This window comes from Phyllostomus hastatus, unplaced genomic scaffold, assembly GCF_019186645.2.
Source record: "Phyllostomus hastatus isolate PE091 unplaced genomic scaffold, TTU_PhHast_1.1 phas_contig_150, whole genome shotgun sequence".
Taxonomy (NCBI): domain Eukaryota; kingdom Metazoa; phylum Chordata; class Mammalia; order Chiroptera; family Phyllostomidae; genus Phyllostomus; species Phyllostomus hastatus.
In genome coordinates, this window is record NW_025333611.1 from 29165018 (window position 1) to 29186690 (window position 21673).

Consider the following 21673-nt stretch of genomic DNA (forward strand, 5'->3'; position numbering starts at 1 on the left):
GGAGGTCGATCTTCAAGCATTAGGTGGAAAAAATAGCACACAGAGAGCACAGAGGGGCTCCAGAATGATTCAGCTCCATCTAGAATGCAGGATGTGAGGAGTAGGAAAGGTAGGCTGGAGCCAACCAGGACAATCTTGAAAGCTGAATTAATACTTTTGGAACAAGAATGTGACAAGCTCGAAGCAGCATTTTAGGAAGACTAATCTGGCCAGGTGTGCAAGACAGACTGTAGCAGAGAGCCTGCTGGCAGGTAAACTAGTAGTCAGTTGGCTGTTTTGACAGTCCAGACTTGACATGTAAAGGGTCTAGACAAGAGCAGTGACAAGGGGAAATTTAAACAAGAAATAAAGCACCCAAATCTGTTGGATGGCTTCTTCATACAGCCTAGGAATGTCAGCCACTGTCTCACCTTGGTTAATTAGTATCTTCTTGTTGCCATCTGAGCTGACTGGCGACTGAGCATTTTTTTGCTCTCTGCACAAATCTTAGCTACCATCCTAAATGCAGCTATTACTTCAAGTGGACTGAGTGGTAATGGGGTGGAGAGTAAGCCTAGAAGAGCATTTCCCAAACCAGTCTTCCTGGAACAGTGGTCTATAGTATGTTAGTAAGCATCCAGCAGAGAATGAGTTCTCTGCTCAGATAATTTTAGGAAACCTCAGATTCAACAAAGGACAAAGCAATTTCTTTACTGCATTATCTCAAGGGTGCCATATACCCGCTAGTGTTTATCAATCTTATGTGGCAATGGAGACTTTTTCACACCACACCCATTCCAAACCCTTAAAGGAGAGCTCACAAAACAGCTGGAAGACTCTGGAAACAAATTTGTTTGCCTTGCCTCCTGCAGGATGCGTCTGGACTACATATGTAGATCACATTGCCTGCACTCCCACCACCTGTGCTTAGAGGAATAGCTTCCCACAGCCCTACCTCTGAAGCTGTATAGAAGCTGCTTACAAGCTCTTACTTTGAAGCCAGTGTATCAGGATTCAAATCCTAGCTCTACCGCTTAATAGCTTTCTAGCCTCTCTGTGCTTGTTTCCTTATCTACACAATGGGGAAAATATTAGAACCAACCTTGGTGGGGTTGTTTGGACAATCATATTCATGAGATGAACAGTGGACAGCACTGAACACTGTGCTTGGTGCATAGTAATACCTCAATAACTGTGAGCTATTCTTTTTACATTATGCAGCCAAGTATTCTGTGATAGGAGTCCAAGCACTCCAACCAGATCTCTGGAACTGAGACAACCTGGTGAGGCCTGGTATGAAAAAGTAAGGGGGTCAGATGCTGTCTGTAAAGAATTAGGAATGGAACATGCCTATAAATTTGATATTCCCACACATCCCCCTCTCTACCCAGGGGTACTAATTTGCAAGCACAGTTCACAGAACTAAGGAGAGCACTCTACTTACATTTACTGGTCTATTATAAAAGATACTCTAAAGGATAAAAATGAATAGTCAGATGAAGAGGTATATAGGTTGAGGTCTGGAAGGGTCCTGAGCACAGGAGCCTCTGTCTCCATGGATTTGGAGTGCACCACCAACTTGGCACATGAATGCAGTCACCAAACTGGATGCTCTCTGAACTTTGTCATTTAGGGGCTTTTGTGGAGGTTTCATTACACAGGCAATCTCCAGCCCTTCTCCCCTCCTCAGAAGCTGGGAAGAGTAGGGCTGAAAGTTCTAGGCTTCCAATCTAGGCTTAGTCTTTCTGGTGACCAGCCCTCATCCTGAAGCTATCTAGGGTCCCATCAAGAGTTGCCTCATTAGAACAAAAGAGGCTTCTATCACTCTGGAAATTCCAAGGAATTTAGGAGCTCTGTTTCAGAAATAAAAGATGCTGCTAATACCCCTACCACTCAGGAACTTACAAGGGTTTGAGGAGCTCTTTGTGAGAAACTGGAGAAAATAATCAAATATGTGTTTCCTATTACAACACAGGTACCAACTCAATGGGTGTTTACAGATTGTTACTGTATGAGTAAGGAGCCCACATCACATCTGTGACTATAGAGGACACCATTTCACCACATCTTTTACAGTCCCTTCACCCCTCCTTGCCCTCACCACATGCATACACTTCCAGGTGCCTGTCTTGAACCCAACAGCTTTTACACCTTCCAAGCTGAGGCCTTTGTCTTTATCAGACATAATGAAAGAATGGAGAAATAATTCCTTCCACCAATACATTTTACAAGGTGCTTATTACCTGATTTTGATAAGGGCCCTCTGAGGGAGGTATTATCATCCCCATATTACAGATGAAAAACTAAAGTTTAAAGAACTCAAGTAATAATTCAAGGTCACACCACTACCTGGGGTAGAATCAGGACCTGAACCCCAGCACTTGTTACCTCTAAGGCAGGGGCCTGTTAACTGTATCCTCCAATCTGGCCTCCACCCCAACCCAAGATGCAGGGTCAGGTACATATACTTGGGAATTACAGTTCTGACCTAGAACTTGTTTCTGGGCAGGTCATACTCAGTTTTGTGTATTTGTGGCTAGGCAGCACCCTAAATACCTAACTTTGCCTCTGAAAGTGACCTTTCAGAAGAGGAGAGCTGGCGAGGACATTCAGGGAGGCCAGGAGCAAAGTCGTGGGTCGGCCTAAGAATGGGCAGCCCATTGGGTTCAATATTCTGCCCTGATGCGGTCTGACAGCAGCTAAAATGCTGGAGTGAATAGATACTAGGACTGAAAATCATTCAGTGGAAAGAAACATGATTTCTTGTTACTATCCTTTGTGTTCTCTAGGTACCAGCGACTCAGGAAGTCTCAGGTACCACAGTTATCTGAGAGTTTTTTGAGTCTCTTTCATTAGCCATGGCAAGAGCCATCTCATCCTTCTCTAGCCTCCAGAGAGGGCCTGAACCTAAGCACCCTCAGACAGAAGATGGGTGCCTGCTTCTTTTGTTTTCTTCTTTAGACCTGTCCCTCTTCTCCTTCTGCAGCAGGGACCAGTTTCTTCTCACTCATGAACCAGCTTCTGAATCCTGGGACTCACTTTACCTCTCCATTCCCCTCTCTTCTCCTCATCCACCAGCATTCTCACAGGAGGTCTCAGAGGGCAGCCCTACCCCACCCCCACGTTTTTATCTTCTGAATTCCAGAATGTACAATTTCTTCATTACAAGGGGGTAAAGATACATCCCTTCTCATCCTCCCTATCCTGTTGGGAACAGAAGGCAGATGATTTGAACCCTCGTTCTCCTGTATCCAAATTGCTACCCTTTCCAGCTTCACTTCAGCTGTCCAAGCTTGCAATGGCACACAGACTAAGAGAGTCACATAAGTTCCTCCAAGGGGACATGGAGGAAAGTTCCAAGCGTTTTAGTTTCTCCCAACATACACACTCACTCATCTCTCTCCTTCCACTTCCTCTTTTTCTCCCTTTCTCCCTCCTTTCCCTTTCTCTCCCTGCCTCAATCCAAGAAGACGTTAATGGAGTTGTCCATTAAATGCAGCAGCTTACCAGAGTGTTACGCTGACTGGGCAGAAGCCTGAACTCATTTATTCCAAACTATCACTCCTATCACATATCTCAGGTTTTTATCTTTTCATTTCCACACTGTGTCTGTCAGGTCACTAAATGCCAACTCCCAGTCTGAGAGCCCACATGCTTCCCTGGAGCACACACTGATGCTTACTTGTCTACCAGCTACAGAAGCAGTGCAGAGAGACATGTGAGGAAAGATGGTGGAATGGTAAATCAGTACACATCTCCCAAAGGCCAGCCATGTCCAAGAGAATGTTGCTTTAAAAAACCTGATTGTGAAAGCTTTCTCTGACATTTGTCTATAATTGCGACAATTTACTACAATGTCACAACAAAGTCTAAAAGCCACTTTCAAGAGGAACACTGCCTGTTTTCTAAAGACTCTGGACCTGAGACAGCATGTGGACTGTCACTTCTATCTGGTACCTGCCCTATCCTCCATTGTGAGTTATTAGAAGGTCATATGCTTATAGCAGCAAATAACTTGAATCATAGTATGGGAAAATCCTAGAGTATCAGCTGTGTATATTCTGGCAAAATGTGGGAACACAGCTTGGTCAGAGTGAAACTCTGGCATAACACAGGAGTCTGCTTTGAGCTCTTGGTTCTTCCTGCTTCCCCCAGCCTTCTCTTTGACCTGTGATTCTTGGAGAAGCCATTCCACAAATATTAACTGAGTACCACTATGTGCCAGGCTGCTCCTTCTGGCACAGCACAGTCCTTGGCTTAATGGCAAGATGGTCTCCTCCATATGGTTTTCCAACACTCTAAGCTGGCTCTCTGGACACTATGACCACAGGCTCCTCAAACCAGAAGGACTGATTATATCCCTTCTTGAGCTAAGATTTCCTTTATTCACACCTGAATCTAGAAAGCACTATTCCCATTGACTGCTGAACCTCAAATTTGTGTTTCATAGCACTTTCATTTGAATGAGTGAGATACAGTCTACAGTCAAAGAAGAGAACAGACAATGCATGCTGTAATGGACATATGTTCTTCCCCAAGCATCATTTCTTTAGCAGATCAGTCATTCTCACTCCCCAGCTGTTCTAAGACCACATGGTTCTAGCCCTGGCTGGTGTGACTCAGTGGATTGAGTGCCAGCCTACAAACCAAAGGGTCACTGGTTCGATTCCCAATCAGGACACACACCTGGGTTGCAAGCCAGGTCCCCGGTGTGGGGTGTGAGAGAGGCAACCACACATTGATGTTTCTCACCCTTTCTTTCTCCCTCCCTTCCCTCCTCTAAAAAATAAATAAAATTTCAAAAAAAGAACAACAACACATGGTTCTAGACATGCAAGATCCTCCCCAACTTCAGGGTTAAGGACATGACCCAAGCCTAGCCCATCAGATTACTCCACACCCCTGAGCATAGCAACTGGTTCACAGTCAGACATATGACTCAAATCACACCAGTCCCAGTCTTCTCTGGGCTTTTGTTAGAGATATGGGAAAAGATATATACAAGGTCCAGCACAAATAATGCCCCTTTTTAATTACAAAATCATAAGCATCCTATAACATAATAATATCACGCTCAAGCACACCATATGATGTTTTAGGTGAAGTGTTCAAATTAAAACTACAAATTATTACATCCATATTATTATCCTACCAACCACCCTCAAGCAGGTCTTACTTCTGCTGGACCCTGTATATGCTCTCTCCCTCTTTGTTGGTGAATTCTAAGGATGGCACTGGTTTCAGGCTGCTGGTGGCCATTTGGTTGCCATGTGTGGAGTGCCTAATAATGAAGCAATAGAGCAGCAAGCAAAGCCAGTGGTAGAAACAGTCTACACCTTGTGCATCACTTGAATTAATGGATTCAGTCTTGCAAAAGCAAGTCTACTTTTTATTAGAGATGTTTAAAGCAGATAGCTACCTTTCAGTTATCTGATATAAGATCCATACATTATCTCTATTTCATTCCCTGCTACAAAATATGTTGGGAGAAAAGTTATGGAAATTGGGTAAGAGTTGTCCAAAATTCCCTTTTTTACCTCTAGATCTGAACACAAGATCTCAGATCTTTCAAGAACAAGAATCAGGAGCCACTCTCATTCTAAAAATAGCAACTAAATAATTGTCAACTACATAATTGCTAAAGAGGTTAGGGATGTTTGAGGAATGTCCCTAAATCTTTGGGAGCATCTGGATAAGCATTTACTATGCTCTTTCCCCCATTTTTCCTGAGACCACTATAAAAATAGATGGACCAAGGTATGTCAGTGGCGTTCCAGGAGCCAGTGGCCTGTCAGGGGAAGAGTTCTCTACCCCTTTGCCTGCTCCATTCCTTCCTGTCCTCACTGTTAGTGGAAAGGAAGTTAAACTCTAATACGTAACCAGAAGCAATACGGAACTGTCTTGTGACAGCTTTCTTAGAAGAATGTAAGAATCTACCTTCATCCTCCCAAGTGGGGAACAGGCCCAACTCTTATAGGTTCTGATAATGAAACTGAGACTGAGAGGGGGAAGCAGGAGTTAGAAAAGGAAGAGAGAAGGAAGTCAAAGGAAACTATTACAAAAACAGTGAAAAAGAATCTCCCAAGAACTGCCCTGGCTGGTGTGGCTCATTGGATTAAGTGCTGGCCTATGAACACAAAGGTCACTGGTATGATTCCCAGTAGGGCACATACATGCCTGGGTTGCGGGGGCTGGGTCCCTAGTTTGGGGCATGTGAGAGGCAACCAATTGGTGCATCTCTTGCACATTGATGTTTCTCTCCTTCTCTTTCTCCCTTCCTTCCCTTCTCTCTAAAAATAAAATCTTAAAAAAAAAAAAAGGATCTCCCAAGAACAACATCATGAAGAAGCCAATAGGCTGAGCAAAACATAGAGAGGGATGACAGGACTTGAGGTCCTGAAGCCCCCCCATCAGAGCAGGCAGTTCTCTGGACAGGCGATGGGCTTCTCCTTTCAGAAAAAGTGACTCTGCCCAAGGGAGTGTAGAGGCAGGTTGGTTCCCAAATCAGAGCACAGACCTGCCTGATTGACTCTGCTGTCTAGTCATGACTCAAGGGTTCTTGCAGTAAAGATGCTTCCATAATTGGTTAAGCCATGGGACCTCGGCCTGTGGTCCTATGCTAACAAGGCTATTTAAACCCTTGCTGGCAAGGAAAGCACAGCTGTTTTCCAGATGCCCATTGAAACAGCAGTCTATGTGCTTTCTCAGTGGACCTTTATTCCTTTACACTTCCTGGACACAGAAATAGGGATATTGTTCCTAATGTTCATTATTATTGGGCATTAACCATCATCAATACACTCACAAAGTACTTTATAGTCATTTAGGTTGCTCAATATTCTACTACTTGGGAGAGATGTTATTTTAAGGTGGGTTTTCCAGAAGCAGAGCCCGAGACAAAATTCAGGTCCTATGATTTATTGAGGCATGCTCTTAGGAGAAAGAGAATGAAAAAAGCAGGAAATGGCCCTAGCTGGTGTAGCTCAATGGATTTCATGCCAACCTGTGAACAAGAGGCCACCAGTTTGATTCCCAGTCAGAGCACATGCCTGGGTTTCGAGCCAGGTCCCCAGTTGGGGGCGTGCGAGAGGCAATGGATCAATGTATCTCTCGCCCATTGATATTTCTCTCTTCTCTTTTTCCCTCCCTTCCCCCTCTTTAAAATAAAGAAAGTCTTAAAAAAAAAGAAAAAATAAGAAAGCAGAAAATGGTAGGAAAGAATGTGATTACAGCTTTGTATCTGGCTTCAGTCTGATCCCACAGGGAAACTCAGGAGCCAGAAGCACCAAAATAATTGATCCTTCCTTGAGGTAAAGGGGATGGTCTTTGTACACTCTTGGCTAAAAGCTGTAGGGAGGTACAGAAGGAGTCTTCCATCCACCAAGAGCAATTTTCTGGAGAAAAACAGGCATCTTTGAGCCACTGGAATCCAATACAGCAGCTGGGGAAATGGACACACTGAGGTGTAAATGAGATTTGGGCCAGGTACCAACAGCATTCACTAGAGCTACTGTATTAGCTCTGGTTGTCATTATAAAATACAAGAGACTGAGTAGCTTAAATTTATTTTCTCATAATTCTGGAGGTTGAAAGTCTGAGGCCAAGGTGTCAGTGTGGTTGAGTTCTTAGGAGGGCTTTCTTCTTGGCTTGCAGAAGACTACCTTCTTATTGTGTACACAGATTGGGTAGATGAAGTGGAGAGGGTATGAGAAAGCCTTCTGGTGTCTCCTCTTATAACAGCACTAATTCCATCATGACAATCTCACTCTTATAACCTCACCTAAATCTAATTATCTCCCAAAGGCCCTTCTCTAAATATTCCCATATTGAGGGTTAGGGTTTTTCATATGAATTTTGGGGGGACACAATTCAGTCTATAGCAGCTATCATTTTGTACACAGGAAAAAGAGACAACTGTTAGCCAGATTTGCTCAATGACAGCCATTTCCCCTGTACCTAAGTTCTTCTGGAATCCTATTTATTGACTGATGTAGAAGACACAAGTTAAAATTGGTAAGTATTCTGTAGGTAACAGCAGAGGCATCCGTGATCCTATCCAGCTCAGACTTTGAAGCTCAGGAGCAAAGCCATTAACATTCTCTTCAGCCACAGACAGTGCTCTTCAGCTCTCGTTAGTCTCTTTTTCTCCCCTCCCCACCTTTTCATCAAGAGCAGCAGCTTCCTTGTTCCTAGAACCTTTTCTTTTCTTCAAAGAGCTCTGCGCTCCTGGGAAGCCTGTGGCCAAGAGACTTGCCAGATACTTCTGAATTCCTAGTGAACAGACTGTGCTGCCTGCTCTGTAGCTGAGAACCCAAGCAGGCCCACCTCCTCTCACTATAGGATTAAGCAAAGGACCAGCTAGGAAGCCACCTTCCTTCTGGCTTCCTGGGCAGTCTGTAGTGGTTAGACCTGGGATTATGGAGGCTATCCTGCTGACTCCCCCAATTCACCCCTACTTCTGGATTTGGGTTATTTAGAGAAAGTCACGTGGGAAGGGAGAGTCACAGGCCCTGACCTCAGGGAAAAGGAATTCATCCACTGCCCATCCTCCAGTTTGAAGCCCCTTTCCCTTCTATGAAAGGAGGTGGGGAGGAGTCTCCATTTCAAAGAAGCGGTCCTGTAGGCCTGAGAGGGGCAGAAGACAGTTCTCAGTGAGAACACCATTCATACCTCCATTATTTAGTAAGAGTTGCCCTATATCCAGCTACTTCTTAGAAAATAGAAAGAAGTAATCTCAGGGAAGCTCATATTGTACTACTGGCCCCAGAGTAAATTTCTTAAGCAATCTACAGATTTTAGTAAGAAAAACTCCAGTGCCTGCAATTCAAACAGACAAGAGTGAGTTAGTCAGATGATAACTCAGCTTCATTGTCCAAACTCTCCTCTTTAGACCTCCCTTTCCCATTTAAGAACGAGTGGTTGTATTTCTGTGTCCTCTCCAACATTTTTCAGGGGTGAGGGTATCATGATATATCCCCCACTGCTCAGGACTTGATTCTGTCATCTCTATATCTTCCTTCTCCTATGCCCCACAGTTATCACAGGCATATATGCACTCACTCCTTACAATTGCTTTTGCAGTAATTCCAGAGAGGCACATGAAAACAACTTTCCCAGGGTCATATTTTACCAAACTCCTCTGCAGACAGGACAACAGTTATGTGCAATCGTTTGTATTAATTTCCTTGTCCCTTCTGGCCACAGGCTGGGTCCAGCAGCACCCAGCATCCCAGCCCAGGTGGGCCCAGGGGTAGAGAGAAGGACTGCTACTCCACCTGCTGGCTTGACAGCAGCTCTGGGCTGCAGCCTTTGAATTCCTTACAATGCAGGCTCTGGCTCTAAACCAGGAGACGGAGACATCTTTTGATCATGATAAAGATATTCAGCCATTTTATCAAAAGTGATGACATCTACCCCCTCCTACTTTAAACCCACAGATACAGACACAAATATAGCTGGAAAGCACAGAGCCAAGGATTATCGATTGAATAGGAGCTAGCTCTGCCCTGAACAAGGATGACTTTGGGGCTACAGCAGGGACCTACGTATAACAAGAAAACAGCTCCAAACCATGGCGGGGGTGGGAGGTTTAGGAGGGGGTTTAGAAAAACACTGATGAACTGGACATTTTCTCTTCTTCTTTCCATTAAGCCCTTTGTCTCTACCTCCCTTCTTTATGGAAAAAAAAAAAAAAAGAATCCTCTGCCGATTATTTAACTATTCTCCGGGGCCTATAGTCCATCCAGAGTCACTTGATGCTCACAATTTCTTATTTCTCTATCCTTACTGAGACAAAGAAAGGATGGGGGTCCATTTTATAGATGAGGTCAATTAAGATTCCTCAACAGAAGAGAGATGGAGAAAATGATATTGCCTACTCTTACCCAGAAATTAATTAGTTGGTTCTTAAAATCAGTAACTAGAGTAACTATATGGTTTTATTTGGAAGCTGATAGGCTCCACTAGGTAGTATCCATGCCATACCAAAGTGAGGTGTCAGCAAAGATGTAAATTTTCATAGAAACCTGTTGGAAAAATAATTGTGTTGGTATGCTATGGGTACCCACCTCCAAAGAATGGGGGGACCTGCATTTCACCACAAGCCTAATGAGAAGGGCTTCAAGGGAGCCTCTTGGAGAGCTTGATATGTGTCTCCTGCAGTTAGAGGAGAAGGCTGAACTAATTTCTGACTCCAGCCCAAGAAATGTAGGGGTCACTGTATGAGCCAGCAGCTGCTTTGCAATGCTAGTATCTGCCCATAGTCTCAGAGCTGGTAGCAGCAAAGACCCGTTTCTCCCGAAGAAACTGAAAGTGGACTGTTGAATTATGAGGGGCTATAGAGAAAGAAAGCAGGTGACACATACAGGTCAGATGTGTGTGTGTGGAGGGTAGTGCAGATCTCTAAAGAACCCACAAAAGTGCCTGAGAGAAAACCAAATTTAAACACAGGCCACTCCTGGAGAGCACAAAGCCAGCTTCAGCACCATGAGGCAAGGAAAATATTTCCTGGCACTTCTTACTTCCTTGCTCTAATCCTGGAAGAGTCAGAAACTTCAAGAAAGAAAGAAGGACTATATAACCCTCTTTTCACTTGCAGCAAGACACAGATGGGGAAGGACAAATAGCTAAATCTTGAAAAAAACTGGAAACATTGATAATACCTGGAACAAATATATTATGTACCTGATTGAGATCATGTTTTACCTTGAAAAGTAACTATAGGGCTTCCTATTACCTGCAAGAAAAGTGTTTGCTCAGGAGCAGAGTTAGGACCATTTCTACTGAGCAGGTGTAAGGAACGGTGGGAGCCAAAAACAGTTTCTTTTGTGATTACACCCCATGAGTCCTGCTTGTCACTGTTCCAGTTACAATTGTAAAAGTTGTTCCTCAACCTTTATTTTAAAAAGTAATAAAAACACCAACAAAGGGGTCATAACAAGTAGAGCTGTTGTCAGAACTAACAGTTCTCCTTCATGTAACAGCACCCTAATGACCTCGTGGAAAATGAGGCCTTTGGATTCAAGCTCTGCCCACTTCTCCCCTTCCTTGTTAATTTCCTGAAGTATCCTATTCCCTCCTTCTGTTACCCTGCAAGTACCGTACCACAGTTCTGAGCCAAGTTACTTTTAACCATGTCCTATTATCTCCTGTGCTGTCATAGTCCTGGCCAACACCCTGCCCATCCTCAGGGACAACACAGGGAATCAGAAGTCTGCCCCACAGAATTTCAGAGTCTCCTCCATGGTAACACCGTCATCTTCTCAATTTCACCTCCTGAAGAGACATATCCACATACAAAGAAAATTATACACATGGATTCTCTCCTTTCCAGTAAAGTACAACTTAAGACAGCTAACATTAAAAAGACAAGCATAAATGTATAAATTAAACAGAAAAGCAGCAGTAAACCCATACATGAATGAACAGTAGGGGGAATGCATGATTGAGAGGGGATGCAGAATTGGCCAGTCAATGAATGTTTACTGGACAGCTACTAGGTGTCAGGCATAGGACTAGGTTCTGGCAATAAAATTCTGAACAGAACAGACAGAGTCCCTGCACATGTGGAGCTTTCAAAATACTGGAAAGACAAACAAACAAAATTTGACTAAAAAGAAGTTTAATGAATATAAATGCACAAAGTGCTGTGGAAAATAAAATGCAGGGCTGGTCTAGGCATTAAGAATCTAATCTAGTCTGGGGGTTAGAGAAGCTTGCCTAACCCAAGCGACACTTGAATTCGGACCTGGAATAAGGTTAGACAAATGCCTGGTGGAGAGTACAGTGATCTAGGGAGAAGAAGGGGCATATGGGAAGGCAGAAGCAACACATTCAAGGAACTGAAAGAAGGCCTGTGTGGCTGGAGTGAATCCAACCACCAAGCAGGAAAGGGGCCAAGCTGAGGAGGCTATAGGGATCAACAGGAAGCCAGGAAATTTTAAATGTTGATTAAGAACAAAGCAAGTGAAAAATATAGGATTGAAGATTTGGGGGATTGAAGAAACTTCAAGGTCTCAGTCCAACTACCCAGATGATACTGGAATCCTCTCTGCCTGTTTCCTGTAACTGGATCAACTTGAATAGAGGCCAGGTATAGGGCTCAGTATGGGTCACAGGAGGCTGATGTAAGGGAGCAAATTAAGTACCTATGGAGTCCCAAGGCCTGAGGCAGGAGGGCTCTTGGTTCCATTTTTCCATCCCCAGATCATGAGTTGGAGCTTTCTGACTAATAAACCTCTTTATTTATGTGAAGACACCCTCATAGGATTGGCCAAGCTGATGCAGATGGCAACCATAGCTTGGTGGGAGGAGAACTACTCTGAGCAGATGTCAGGAAGGTTGGTTCACTTAAGAGGGCTTGGCTAGTTTGCATTCATGACAGAGAAACCTATTGTGGAGGGCCAGGCAAGGCAAGGCAGCCTGTGAAGAAGCCAAAGGACAGCAACATCAGAATGCCCACCACCCAGTGAAGTGCTGGCCCATTTACTCTGGCAGTAGAATTTGTTCATCACTGGTAGGGCAAATGCTTCTTCTTATGCTAGAGGCAGGACAAGGAGGCTTCTTTTGGGTGGTACAAACCAATATAACACTCATGTTTTTTATGTTGGTAATGAAACCTGGACCCATTTCCCCTTCATTTTCCTGGATGTGCTCGCAAAGGGTCCCATGTCCATGTGATTATCATTAAACAGCATCTACTAATAAACACTCCACACTATGAAGACCCCTGTGGTGGCTTAAGAAACAAAAAAGTGGAGGTCTCTGCAGTTGAGTGGCTCACAAATCTAGATGAGGAAGGTAGAAACATGCACCAGAAGGTAAAGCATAACCTTAGATACCAAATGGATGTACACAAAAGAGGTAGGCTTTTTTTTTTCTTCTTTTCAGAGTCTAAAGTGAAAGTGAGTTTTTTAGTGAAGGAGTGGGACAGAGAGAAGGCTACTCCATAGGCAGACCAGCCAAGAGCCAGGCTTTATGAAGGACTATCAGGGGTGTGCAACCTTTTGGCATCTCTGCACCACTGGTAGAAGAGTTGTCTTGGGCCACACATTAAATACAATGTGACATGTAATCACAAAAAAAATCTCATAATGCTTTAAGTAAATTGATAATGTTGTGTTAAGCTGCATTCACAGCTAGCCTGGACTGCATGCAGCCCATGGGCCACAGGTTGGACACTCCTGGCTAGATCACTGTGGCATAGAGTAACTCCCAAGTTTTCTGAAGGAGCTGCATTTGATCTAGGAGTCACACTGGAGTCAGGTGTGGTGAGGAGGTAGGAAAGGATTGGGGAATAGGGGAAGAGGAACTAGATCAGACCAGGGGCTTTTTAGACCAGGGGCTTCTGATAAAGGAAAGAGTAATGGGAAATCAGATTTGAAAGGTAAAGAAAATCATGAATAGTCTTAATGGTAGACAAAGGCACTTGGAGCTTCCATTTTATTATGAAGACAGTGAGCAGCCACTGAGGGTTTCTAGGCAGGAATTCTAGAATAGCTCTGCTGATTGAAATGTGCAAAATAATTTGAATGAAGTCTGGGGTGGGGGCGGGAAAGGCAAGGAAGCCAGTTCGGAGATCAACATATGGCAGGATTTGATAATTTTTAAATTTTTCCTCTCTCTCTCTTTTTTTCTGAAAGAACTAGATTAGAGATATTTCCCTTAATCTTCCATGGAAATTTAAGGAAAAGGAAATAAAAGTTTTCATTATAGTGATAGAGGTTTGAGATTTTTAAAATACCATCGAGACTACTGTGGAAGAGTACAATAGAAGCTAGAGCTTGAGGACAGGCCTCAGAGCAGCCAGATGCAGGGAGCAGGGAAGTGCTCCAAGCAGACTAGAGATTCCGCTCCATTGTAGATAAGATGATTTGTAGGACCTAGAACAGGCCTTGCTCTCTGGCAGCACCTGAGAAGGGAACACAACCCTAGAGAGGACTGGCTGTATGATGCAACTAGGAGACAGGACCCTAGACCACAGGACTCACAGCCTCACCAAAGAGTCAAGGAGGAAAAATAGGCAGTCAGAACCTGGACTGGAGGGGATGGTGTGAATGATGAAATAGCAGGTATCTTAGCAATAAGTAGCAATTCAAAGCCCCCTCTAATCTCCTGGCAAAATATAAGATCTGGGAACCAGAATTCAAGCCTAAAGATGTTAAAATTTCCCACCAGTCAGATGGGATAGAAATATAGAATTGGAGTTTACCTTTATTTAAGATTGTAAATAAATATGAAACTTCCCAGGTACATAAATCTATAAACTGAGAGTCATACCTGCTATAAATTGCTATAGTTCAAGCGTGAAAGGATGACACCTAGATTAGAATTACTGCAATGAGAAGAAAAAGACATAAAAGTCCTAAAGATATTATGCAGAAATCAAGAATAGGACCTGATCTGCCCAGAACCTACAGAAAATCCCAGCGCATATGGAGAATGTAGGACGTCTCTCTTGCCTGTCACTCTCTCCCCTCAGGCATCCCTGTAGGGGACTTAAGTAAATGCTTTATATGTTATAATTAGTCTTAGCACCCATAAATTATGATGAAATGCAACTTTAAAAAGCTTTGTTCTCTCCCAAGGCTGCATGTTAGCGCTCAGGTATATAGGGTAATGATAGGAAAAAAAGGATGAGATTTAGTCACTGAGTTTCTACATGTCAAATAGGGTAAGTACTAGCAATACCAAGACTGATAAAGCTGTTCTTGTCTTTGAGATGCTCACAATTTAGTGGAAGGGATGGACATGCTGACAAATAATTAAACTACCTCATGTGTGTCATAGCACAACTGGGGCAAATGTTCTAGAAGAACAGAGGATCAAGTGACAAGTTCTGCCTCAGGAACCCAGAGAAGGCTTTACAGAGAAGGTGAGAATTAAATGAGTTTTACAGGATGAGCAGCAGCTCAACATTTGGATAAGAAAGAGGAGAGCATTTCAGGTTGTGGGAAAGGTATACACAAGGTGTGGAGACATATAGAAATAGTGAGTTTACAGTGGAGGAGGCGGAGAAGGTGTGGAAGAGGATTAAAAAGGATGTTGGAGGAATGAGCTACCTAGTATTTTCACATGATTGATTAAATTACAAAGCTCATAAATAAACAAGTGCTGGAAAAGATGTGGAGAAAAGGGAAAACTCATGCATTGTTGGTGAGATTGCAAATTGGTGCAGCCACTATGAAAAACAGTATGGGGGTTACCCAAAAAAACTAAAAATAGAATACCACTTCTGGGTATGTATGTGAAGAAATCCAAAACACTAATTCAAAAAGATATACGCACCCCTATGTTCACTGCAGCATTATTTACAATAGTCAATGTATGGAAGCAACCCAAGTGCGATCAATAAATGAGTGAATAAAAAAGTAGCGTAGTGGTATGTATCTACAATGAAATACTACTCAACCATTAAAAAGAAAGAAATCTTACCATTTGCAACAACATGGATGGGCCTGAAGGGTATTATGCTAAGTGAAATAAATCAGATAGAGAAAGACAAATACCATATGATTTCACTTACATGTGGAATTTAAGTAACAATATAGCCCTGACTGGTGTAGCTCATTGGGTTTAATGTCATCCTGCAAACCAAAAGGTCACTTGTTAGATTTCTAGTCTGGGCACATGCCTAGGTAGTAGGCCAGGTCCCTGGCTGGGGGCATACATGTTTCAATGTTTCTCTCACACATCAGTGTTTCTCTCCCTTTCTTTTTCCCTCCCTTCCCCTCTCTCTAAAAAATAAATAAATGAACTATTTTAAAAAATAAAATAAAGAACGATATTGTCCTGGCCGGGTAGCTCAATTGGTTAGAGCATTGTCCTGATATGCCAAGGTTGTGGATTCAATCTCTGGTCAGGGTACATGCAAGAAGCAACCAATTAATGCATGGGTGGGTGGAACAACAAAATATATGTCTGTCTGTCTCTCTCTTTCTTGCTTTCTTTCTCTTCCTCTCTCTCTCAAATCAATAAATCAAAAAAACTTGAAATGAACAAATAAAACATAAAGACTCATAGCTACAGAGAACAAACTGATGGTTGCCAGAAGGGAGTGGGGAGGGAGACTGGATGAAAAAGGTCAAGGCATTAAGAAGAACAAACTGGTACTTACAAAATAGTCGTGGGGATGTAAAGTACAGTACAGGGAATAGAGTCAATAGTATTGTACTAAATATGTCTGGTGCCAGGTGGCTACCAGACTCATTGGGGGATCACTTCATAAATTATGTAAATGTCTAACATCATGCTGTACACCTGAAACTAATATAAAATAATATTGAATGTCAACTATAATTGACAAAAATAAATAAGTAAATGAAATAAAAATTTAAAAATTACAAAGGTCACATAAGTGATTTTGCAAGTTCACTAGTAGGTTAGGACCTATTTCTAAGCCTCAGAGTTGGGATTCACAGGGTTAATAGGAATTATCTCATCAAAGAAGGAAACTTGACTGCACTCAGTGAGAAAGATCTATCTGGAAATGACCCCTACGATCATGATAAACACAGCAAGGGTGGCTTTTCACACATACACAACAAAGGAATTCTGTGGTGCACCAAGGAGAAGTCAACGGGTCATCTGTGACATCATATGGCCCTCTGCTGAAGACACACAGAGGGATAAGATGTTTAACTACCCTTAGAGTGCTTAACAGCCTCAGGCAAAACTTCGTTTCTCTGTTTTTCTCTTTGAAGACCTCACAGGAAACACTCACGTGTTTTACTTCTTGAATAATATCAAACCTCACAGCCTTCTTCATCTATCAGATAGGCAACACTCACGGAAAACAATTCCGTTTAATATCCATATTCCAGTAGTCTGGATAATGCCTGGGAACTTAAAGAGGCACATCACACTGCACAGCTTTCTGTCCCGTGGAATCACTTCTCTTCAGGCCTTCCTCCATCTTTGGCTCCAAAGACACAGGCAGTGTGCAAGAGGGCTATGACTGCCTATATTATCCATGGTAACTTCATGTAAAATAATGGCACAAAAAGAAAATACCCCCCAAAACTTCAAGGAGTTTTTTCCTAATGATGTGCCTCAAGATTTACTGAAACGTCTGAGTCTCATTTTCACCACATTAAAGTCTGGATTGCAAATGTGTGTAGGTTATATGTTTTGTGATGGGTTTCTGATAGAATTCAGTAATTGGGGAAGAAAAATATTATTATTGATAGATTCTTTGAGGGTAAAGAGACAGTCCTAGAAAACTGACTTCAACTAAACAGAGAAAGGTAATTTGGTGTGACTCTTCAAATAAAAGGTGCATTTTATTTTGAAAAATAATCATTGAGACTCACATTTTTGTGTTTAATAACCACCTTGAATTGGTCTGCCTCAGAGGACAGTATGATTCTGGGCTACCTTAGCATGATTTACAACATTCATGAACTTGGCAACTACATCAGTTTTTTCTAAACCTGGCACCCAATACCATCTGCATATTAAGTGAAGATTTATGATTTATAAAATTCAACTCATTATGCAAAGGTACATGAATTGTCTTATTCATGCAGTCTATAACACCCAAGACAGATAAGGAGGCAGCTATGTCACAAAATTTATGGCACCTTCCTGCTAACACTGAAGTTTTGGAGGAAAACAAGAGAAATAACTGACCCTTTAGAGAAAAATAGGAAAATAGCTCTAGCTAATCATTACAACCCAAATGATGAACCACCTGTAGCCCATCACTATATCTTACAGTGGCTAACGGTGAAAGTCACTGTAATGACAACACTGAACTATGTCTACATTTTGAACGCAGCAGTAATAGCAGAACCCAAGTTTGGAAATATCAAGCACTCTGTCAGTTTATTTTTTCCCCCAGTTTGGTGTCTGAGACCTCTTGCTGAGATTTCTCAAGTAGCCCAGACAGACCCACAAACATGAAGAGAGAATTAATTCAATACCTTGGTGTGCCCAATGGCTTCCTTCATGCACCCTCAGAGTGAAGAAAAGGAAATGCTGGTTTAGGTTCTGAAATACAGCTTGTTTTCAGAGATACTTTAGAAATGCAGCAAATCTCTCCCCGTACCCTGCAAAAAAAGAAAAAAAGTAGAAGCACAGAAGGTTCAGTAGAATAAACTTATGAATCTCAAGAAAGAATGAGATTATATAGACAGCCATTAAAAATGACAAGTATATGGGACCAGTTGACAGGCAGATATCTTTAGACAAGATAATGCTAAGCATAAAAAACAGAACACAAAAATGGTAAGCACACATGCCAACTGGAAAAAGGAAAAGTGACAGAAAAAATGTTTTCAGCCTAGAGATTTTCAATAGTATAAAGCTTAGTGGAAAACAATAAAATTCTAAGTACCTTACTTTCAAATATCCCTGTCAATCAGGAAACAGACACATATACATGGCTGCTAACTGCCCTGAATCCAAGAAGTACCTACCCTGTCCCTCTCTCCTCTGCAGAGCTCCTGAACAGCATTCTGCCCTCCCTGGACTTTGCGAATATATAACACCAGCACTCCAATACCTGAGGGCAACCGAAGAAACCTGAAAATATAAGTAGGGGTAGGAAAATTACTTGGAAAAAGGAATGTGGGGAACCCACTTCCAACTTTAATAACTAATTATTAAGTCTCTTGATTTCTGAAATGTGTCTGGGATTTGTCCAGTTCTGCCCTTCAGCTCTGATAATACCCTATGTCTACTTGTCCCAATGTAGTTGTTCTAACTCATGAAAATGATGTCCTACTCATAAAATAGAACAACACTTTATGCATCAGGAAAATTGAAGCCTCTTCGGCCACTAGGAGCAAATCCAAGAGCAGAGTACCTGCACAGGAAAGAGCTGCATTTGGGTTCAGGGACTCAGTTACTACTTCTCATTAAGTTAACTGGCAGACACCTGGCCACTCATATACAGGTGCTGTTCTCCAAGGTTTTGAGTACTGGTGTTCTATTTGCCTTTAATTCTGAGAGCAAACACCCAGCTCAGGCCAGGGAGTCAGGCTAAAAATGGAGTGAGAGAGGAGTAAGCACTATACATATATACACGCACATATATATCCTGGCACAACTGCCTGGGGCAGAGCCGACTTCCTTCTGGGAAGCCATGCAAAGCTGCTGAGAGCACACACAGCCTCATCCACAGCCTCTGGGAAGCCACCTTTGCACTTTTCCATGTTCAGAAACAGCTCATAATTCTATGATGCAAGACATCTGTTCATAAGACCCGTGGGCAACAGTCATGCTCACAGATTCCCCCTTTCCTCTGAAAGGGTGAAGGGTTCCTTCCAGATAATTGCTTGCTTCACATCAAGTAACACAGACACACACAGTCACCACACCCATCCCAACTGCTAATTGAATAAAACAAGAAATTGGCACTCAAACCAAAGGCCTATAAGCTGATTCTTGGGACAACTTGTCACTTTCCTATGTCTTTATTCTGCTCAATAAAGGCTCTCTATAGGGATGGTGTAATTTAAGCCACACATAACAGTAACAAGGGAGGTGCAAGCAGCCCAAGGGATGCACTGAGGTATAGGAAGGAAACATTCTAATGTATTTATATTTATTTTTATCTTTTACATTTTTATTTTCTATTTTCATATATGTTTAATAATAGCACTACATACATATATAGTTTGCCCTTGAAAAACATGGGTTTGAACTGTGTGGGTCCACCTATACCTGGTTTCTTTTCAATAAATACTTATAAGCATATTTTCTCTTCCTTATGATTTTCTTAATAACATTGTCTTTTCTCTACCTCATTTTGTTGTAAGAATACAGTATAGAATACATATAACATACAAAATAAGGGTTAGCAGGCTGTTTATGTTATTGGTACGTCTTCCAGTCAACAGCAGGCTATTAGTAGTTATTGACTGCTGGGGGCGGGGGATGGTCAGCACCCTAATCCTCAAGTTGTTTAAGGGTCAACTGTATATAGTTTATAAATACATAAACATACACACATGCCCTGGCTGGTGTGGCTCAGTGTTCTGAGTGCTGGCCTGTGAACCAAAGGGTTGCTGGTTTGATTCCCAGTCAGGGCACATGCCTGGGTTGTGGGCCAGGTCCCTGGTTGGGGTCATGCAAGAGGCCAACTGTTTCTCTCTCACACTGAAGTTTCTCTTCCTTTCTGTCTCCCTCCCTTTCACTCTCTCTGAAAATAAATAAAATATCTTTAAAAAAAACAATAAATATACAAATAATGGAGGTATGTGCTCAAATTTTTTTAAATAGGGATGTGTAATGAAAAGTTTGGAGACCAGAAGACACCACTGTGCTCGAGGTGTTTCTTTGTAAGGTATGGTCCTGATCCCCACCCTGCCCCCATCAGAATCCCCCGTGGAAGTTGTTAAACATACAGATTCCTTGACTCATGTCTGTCACCAGAATCTGAATCTCTAGGAGTGTGATGCTTTAAAGAGCTTCCCAGTCTGATACTATTGGAGTTTGGGAAACACTGCAATAGAAGAATTAGAGAAGCAGGCATAAACAAGATGAGCTATGGAAGGGGGAGAGTCAGTGCAGATGGAAACATCAGAAGCCCACTTAACTGGCAGCTATAAGCAGATCCCCCTGGGGCCTGACCAAGGAGAAGCCACCGTCTTTGTTCTTCCAGAACTCTGATTCTAAATGTGTTAAGACAATGCCTGTACTTCCCTAACTAGCTTTCATTTAAATCCTCATCACCTAAAGAAACCTGGGCACTTTCTCTCCTGATGTTTAAGGAGCAGGGATGTGGAATCTTAAAAACCAATAGTCATTCACATAAAGAGAGCATGTAATCCACGTGAACTGAAAAGATAGCTGATATAATTTCACTAATCATGTACCTTAGGAGTGAGAATGAGGTAGGAAGAAGGGGGTGGAGCATATTGGCCAGAGTTTTCTGTAAGCATTTTAAAAAGGTCCTGTATTGATTAAACATTTCATATGAAATCATGTGGGTGATTTCTTAAAGCATACCAAGTAAAAAGGAAGGCTGTGGAGCAGAAGCTAGCACTATCTGTGTGACCATGAACAAATCACATATTTTCTCTGCTCCTCATCTATTACATAAAAGGTTAGACTTTTAAATGATCTGAGGTACTTTCTGTGTTTCTATAACCCAAAGTTGGACTCAACTCCAAGTTCAGAGTTCCCTTTACTATACCACGCTGATCAAGAATAAATTAAAATTCTGGCCCTTTAAATTAGAACATTCAGAAAAGGCTCCAATACTCTTAAGAATGAACTATTAAGTGGATATTCATAAAGAGAAAAACTCTGCTTTTGTCACCCCTACCTCCACCCCTAAAAGAGACTTCATTTATAAGTCCTTGACATATCCAGTAACCACCTGCTTCCTAAACTGAATGAAAATACAGAGATTGACTGATCTTTACCCTGAGTAATGAGACTGCATTGTCACTGGGATGTAAATGATCTAGCTAATGGAAGTGTCATTTTATTTTGATTTATTGCTGCCTCACTTTCTTTCAGGGTCACTTTCTATTTATTTTTTCTCCTATCCAAAGGAGGGCAGGTTGAGCGGTTACCAGGCATTCAATGAAACCTGCTAATTGTCACTACCACTGAGGACACAGACAGCACCTAACATAACACTCCCTATGTTTCAACAAACTTGAATGGAATGACACCATGTAATGCACTCCAATAGAGTGTGGCTAACGCCAAAATGGAAAAGTGAGAACTGTTTCCTGAAATC

At 42.2% G+C, this 21673-nt stretch overlaps 1 protein-coding gene across 1 annotated transcript in view; it reads right to left on the reverse strand.

Moving 5' to 3' along the window:
• Nucleotides 1–18024, reverse strand: part of CTNNA1 (catenin alpha 1) — a 294712-nt gene extending 276688 nt beyond the window's left edge. Inside the window, exon 1 of the mRNA XM_045819887.1 lies at nt 17901–18024. The gene's annotated coding sequence lies outside the window, so the exon portion shown is untranslated. The remainder of the gene's footprint in view (nt 1–17900) is intronic.
• Nucleotides 18025–21673: the final 3649 nt, after the last annotated feature.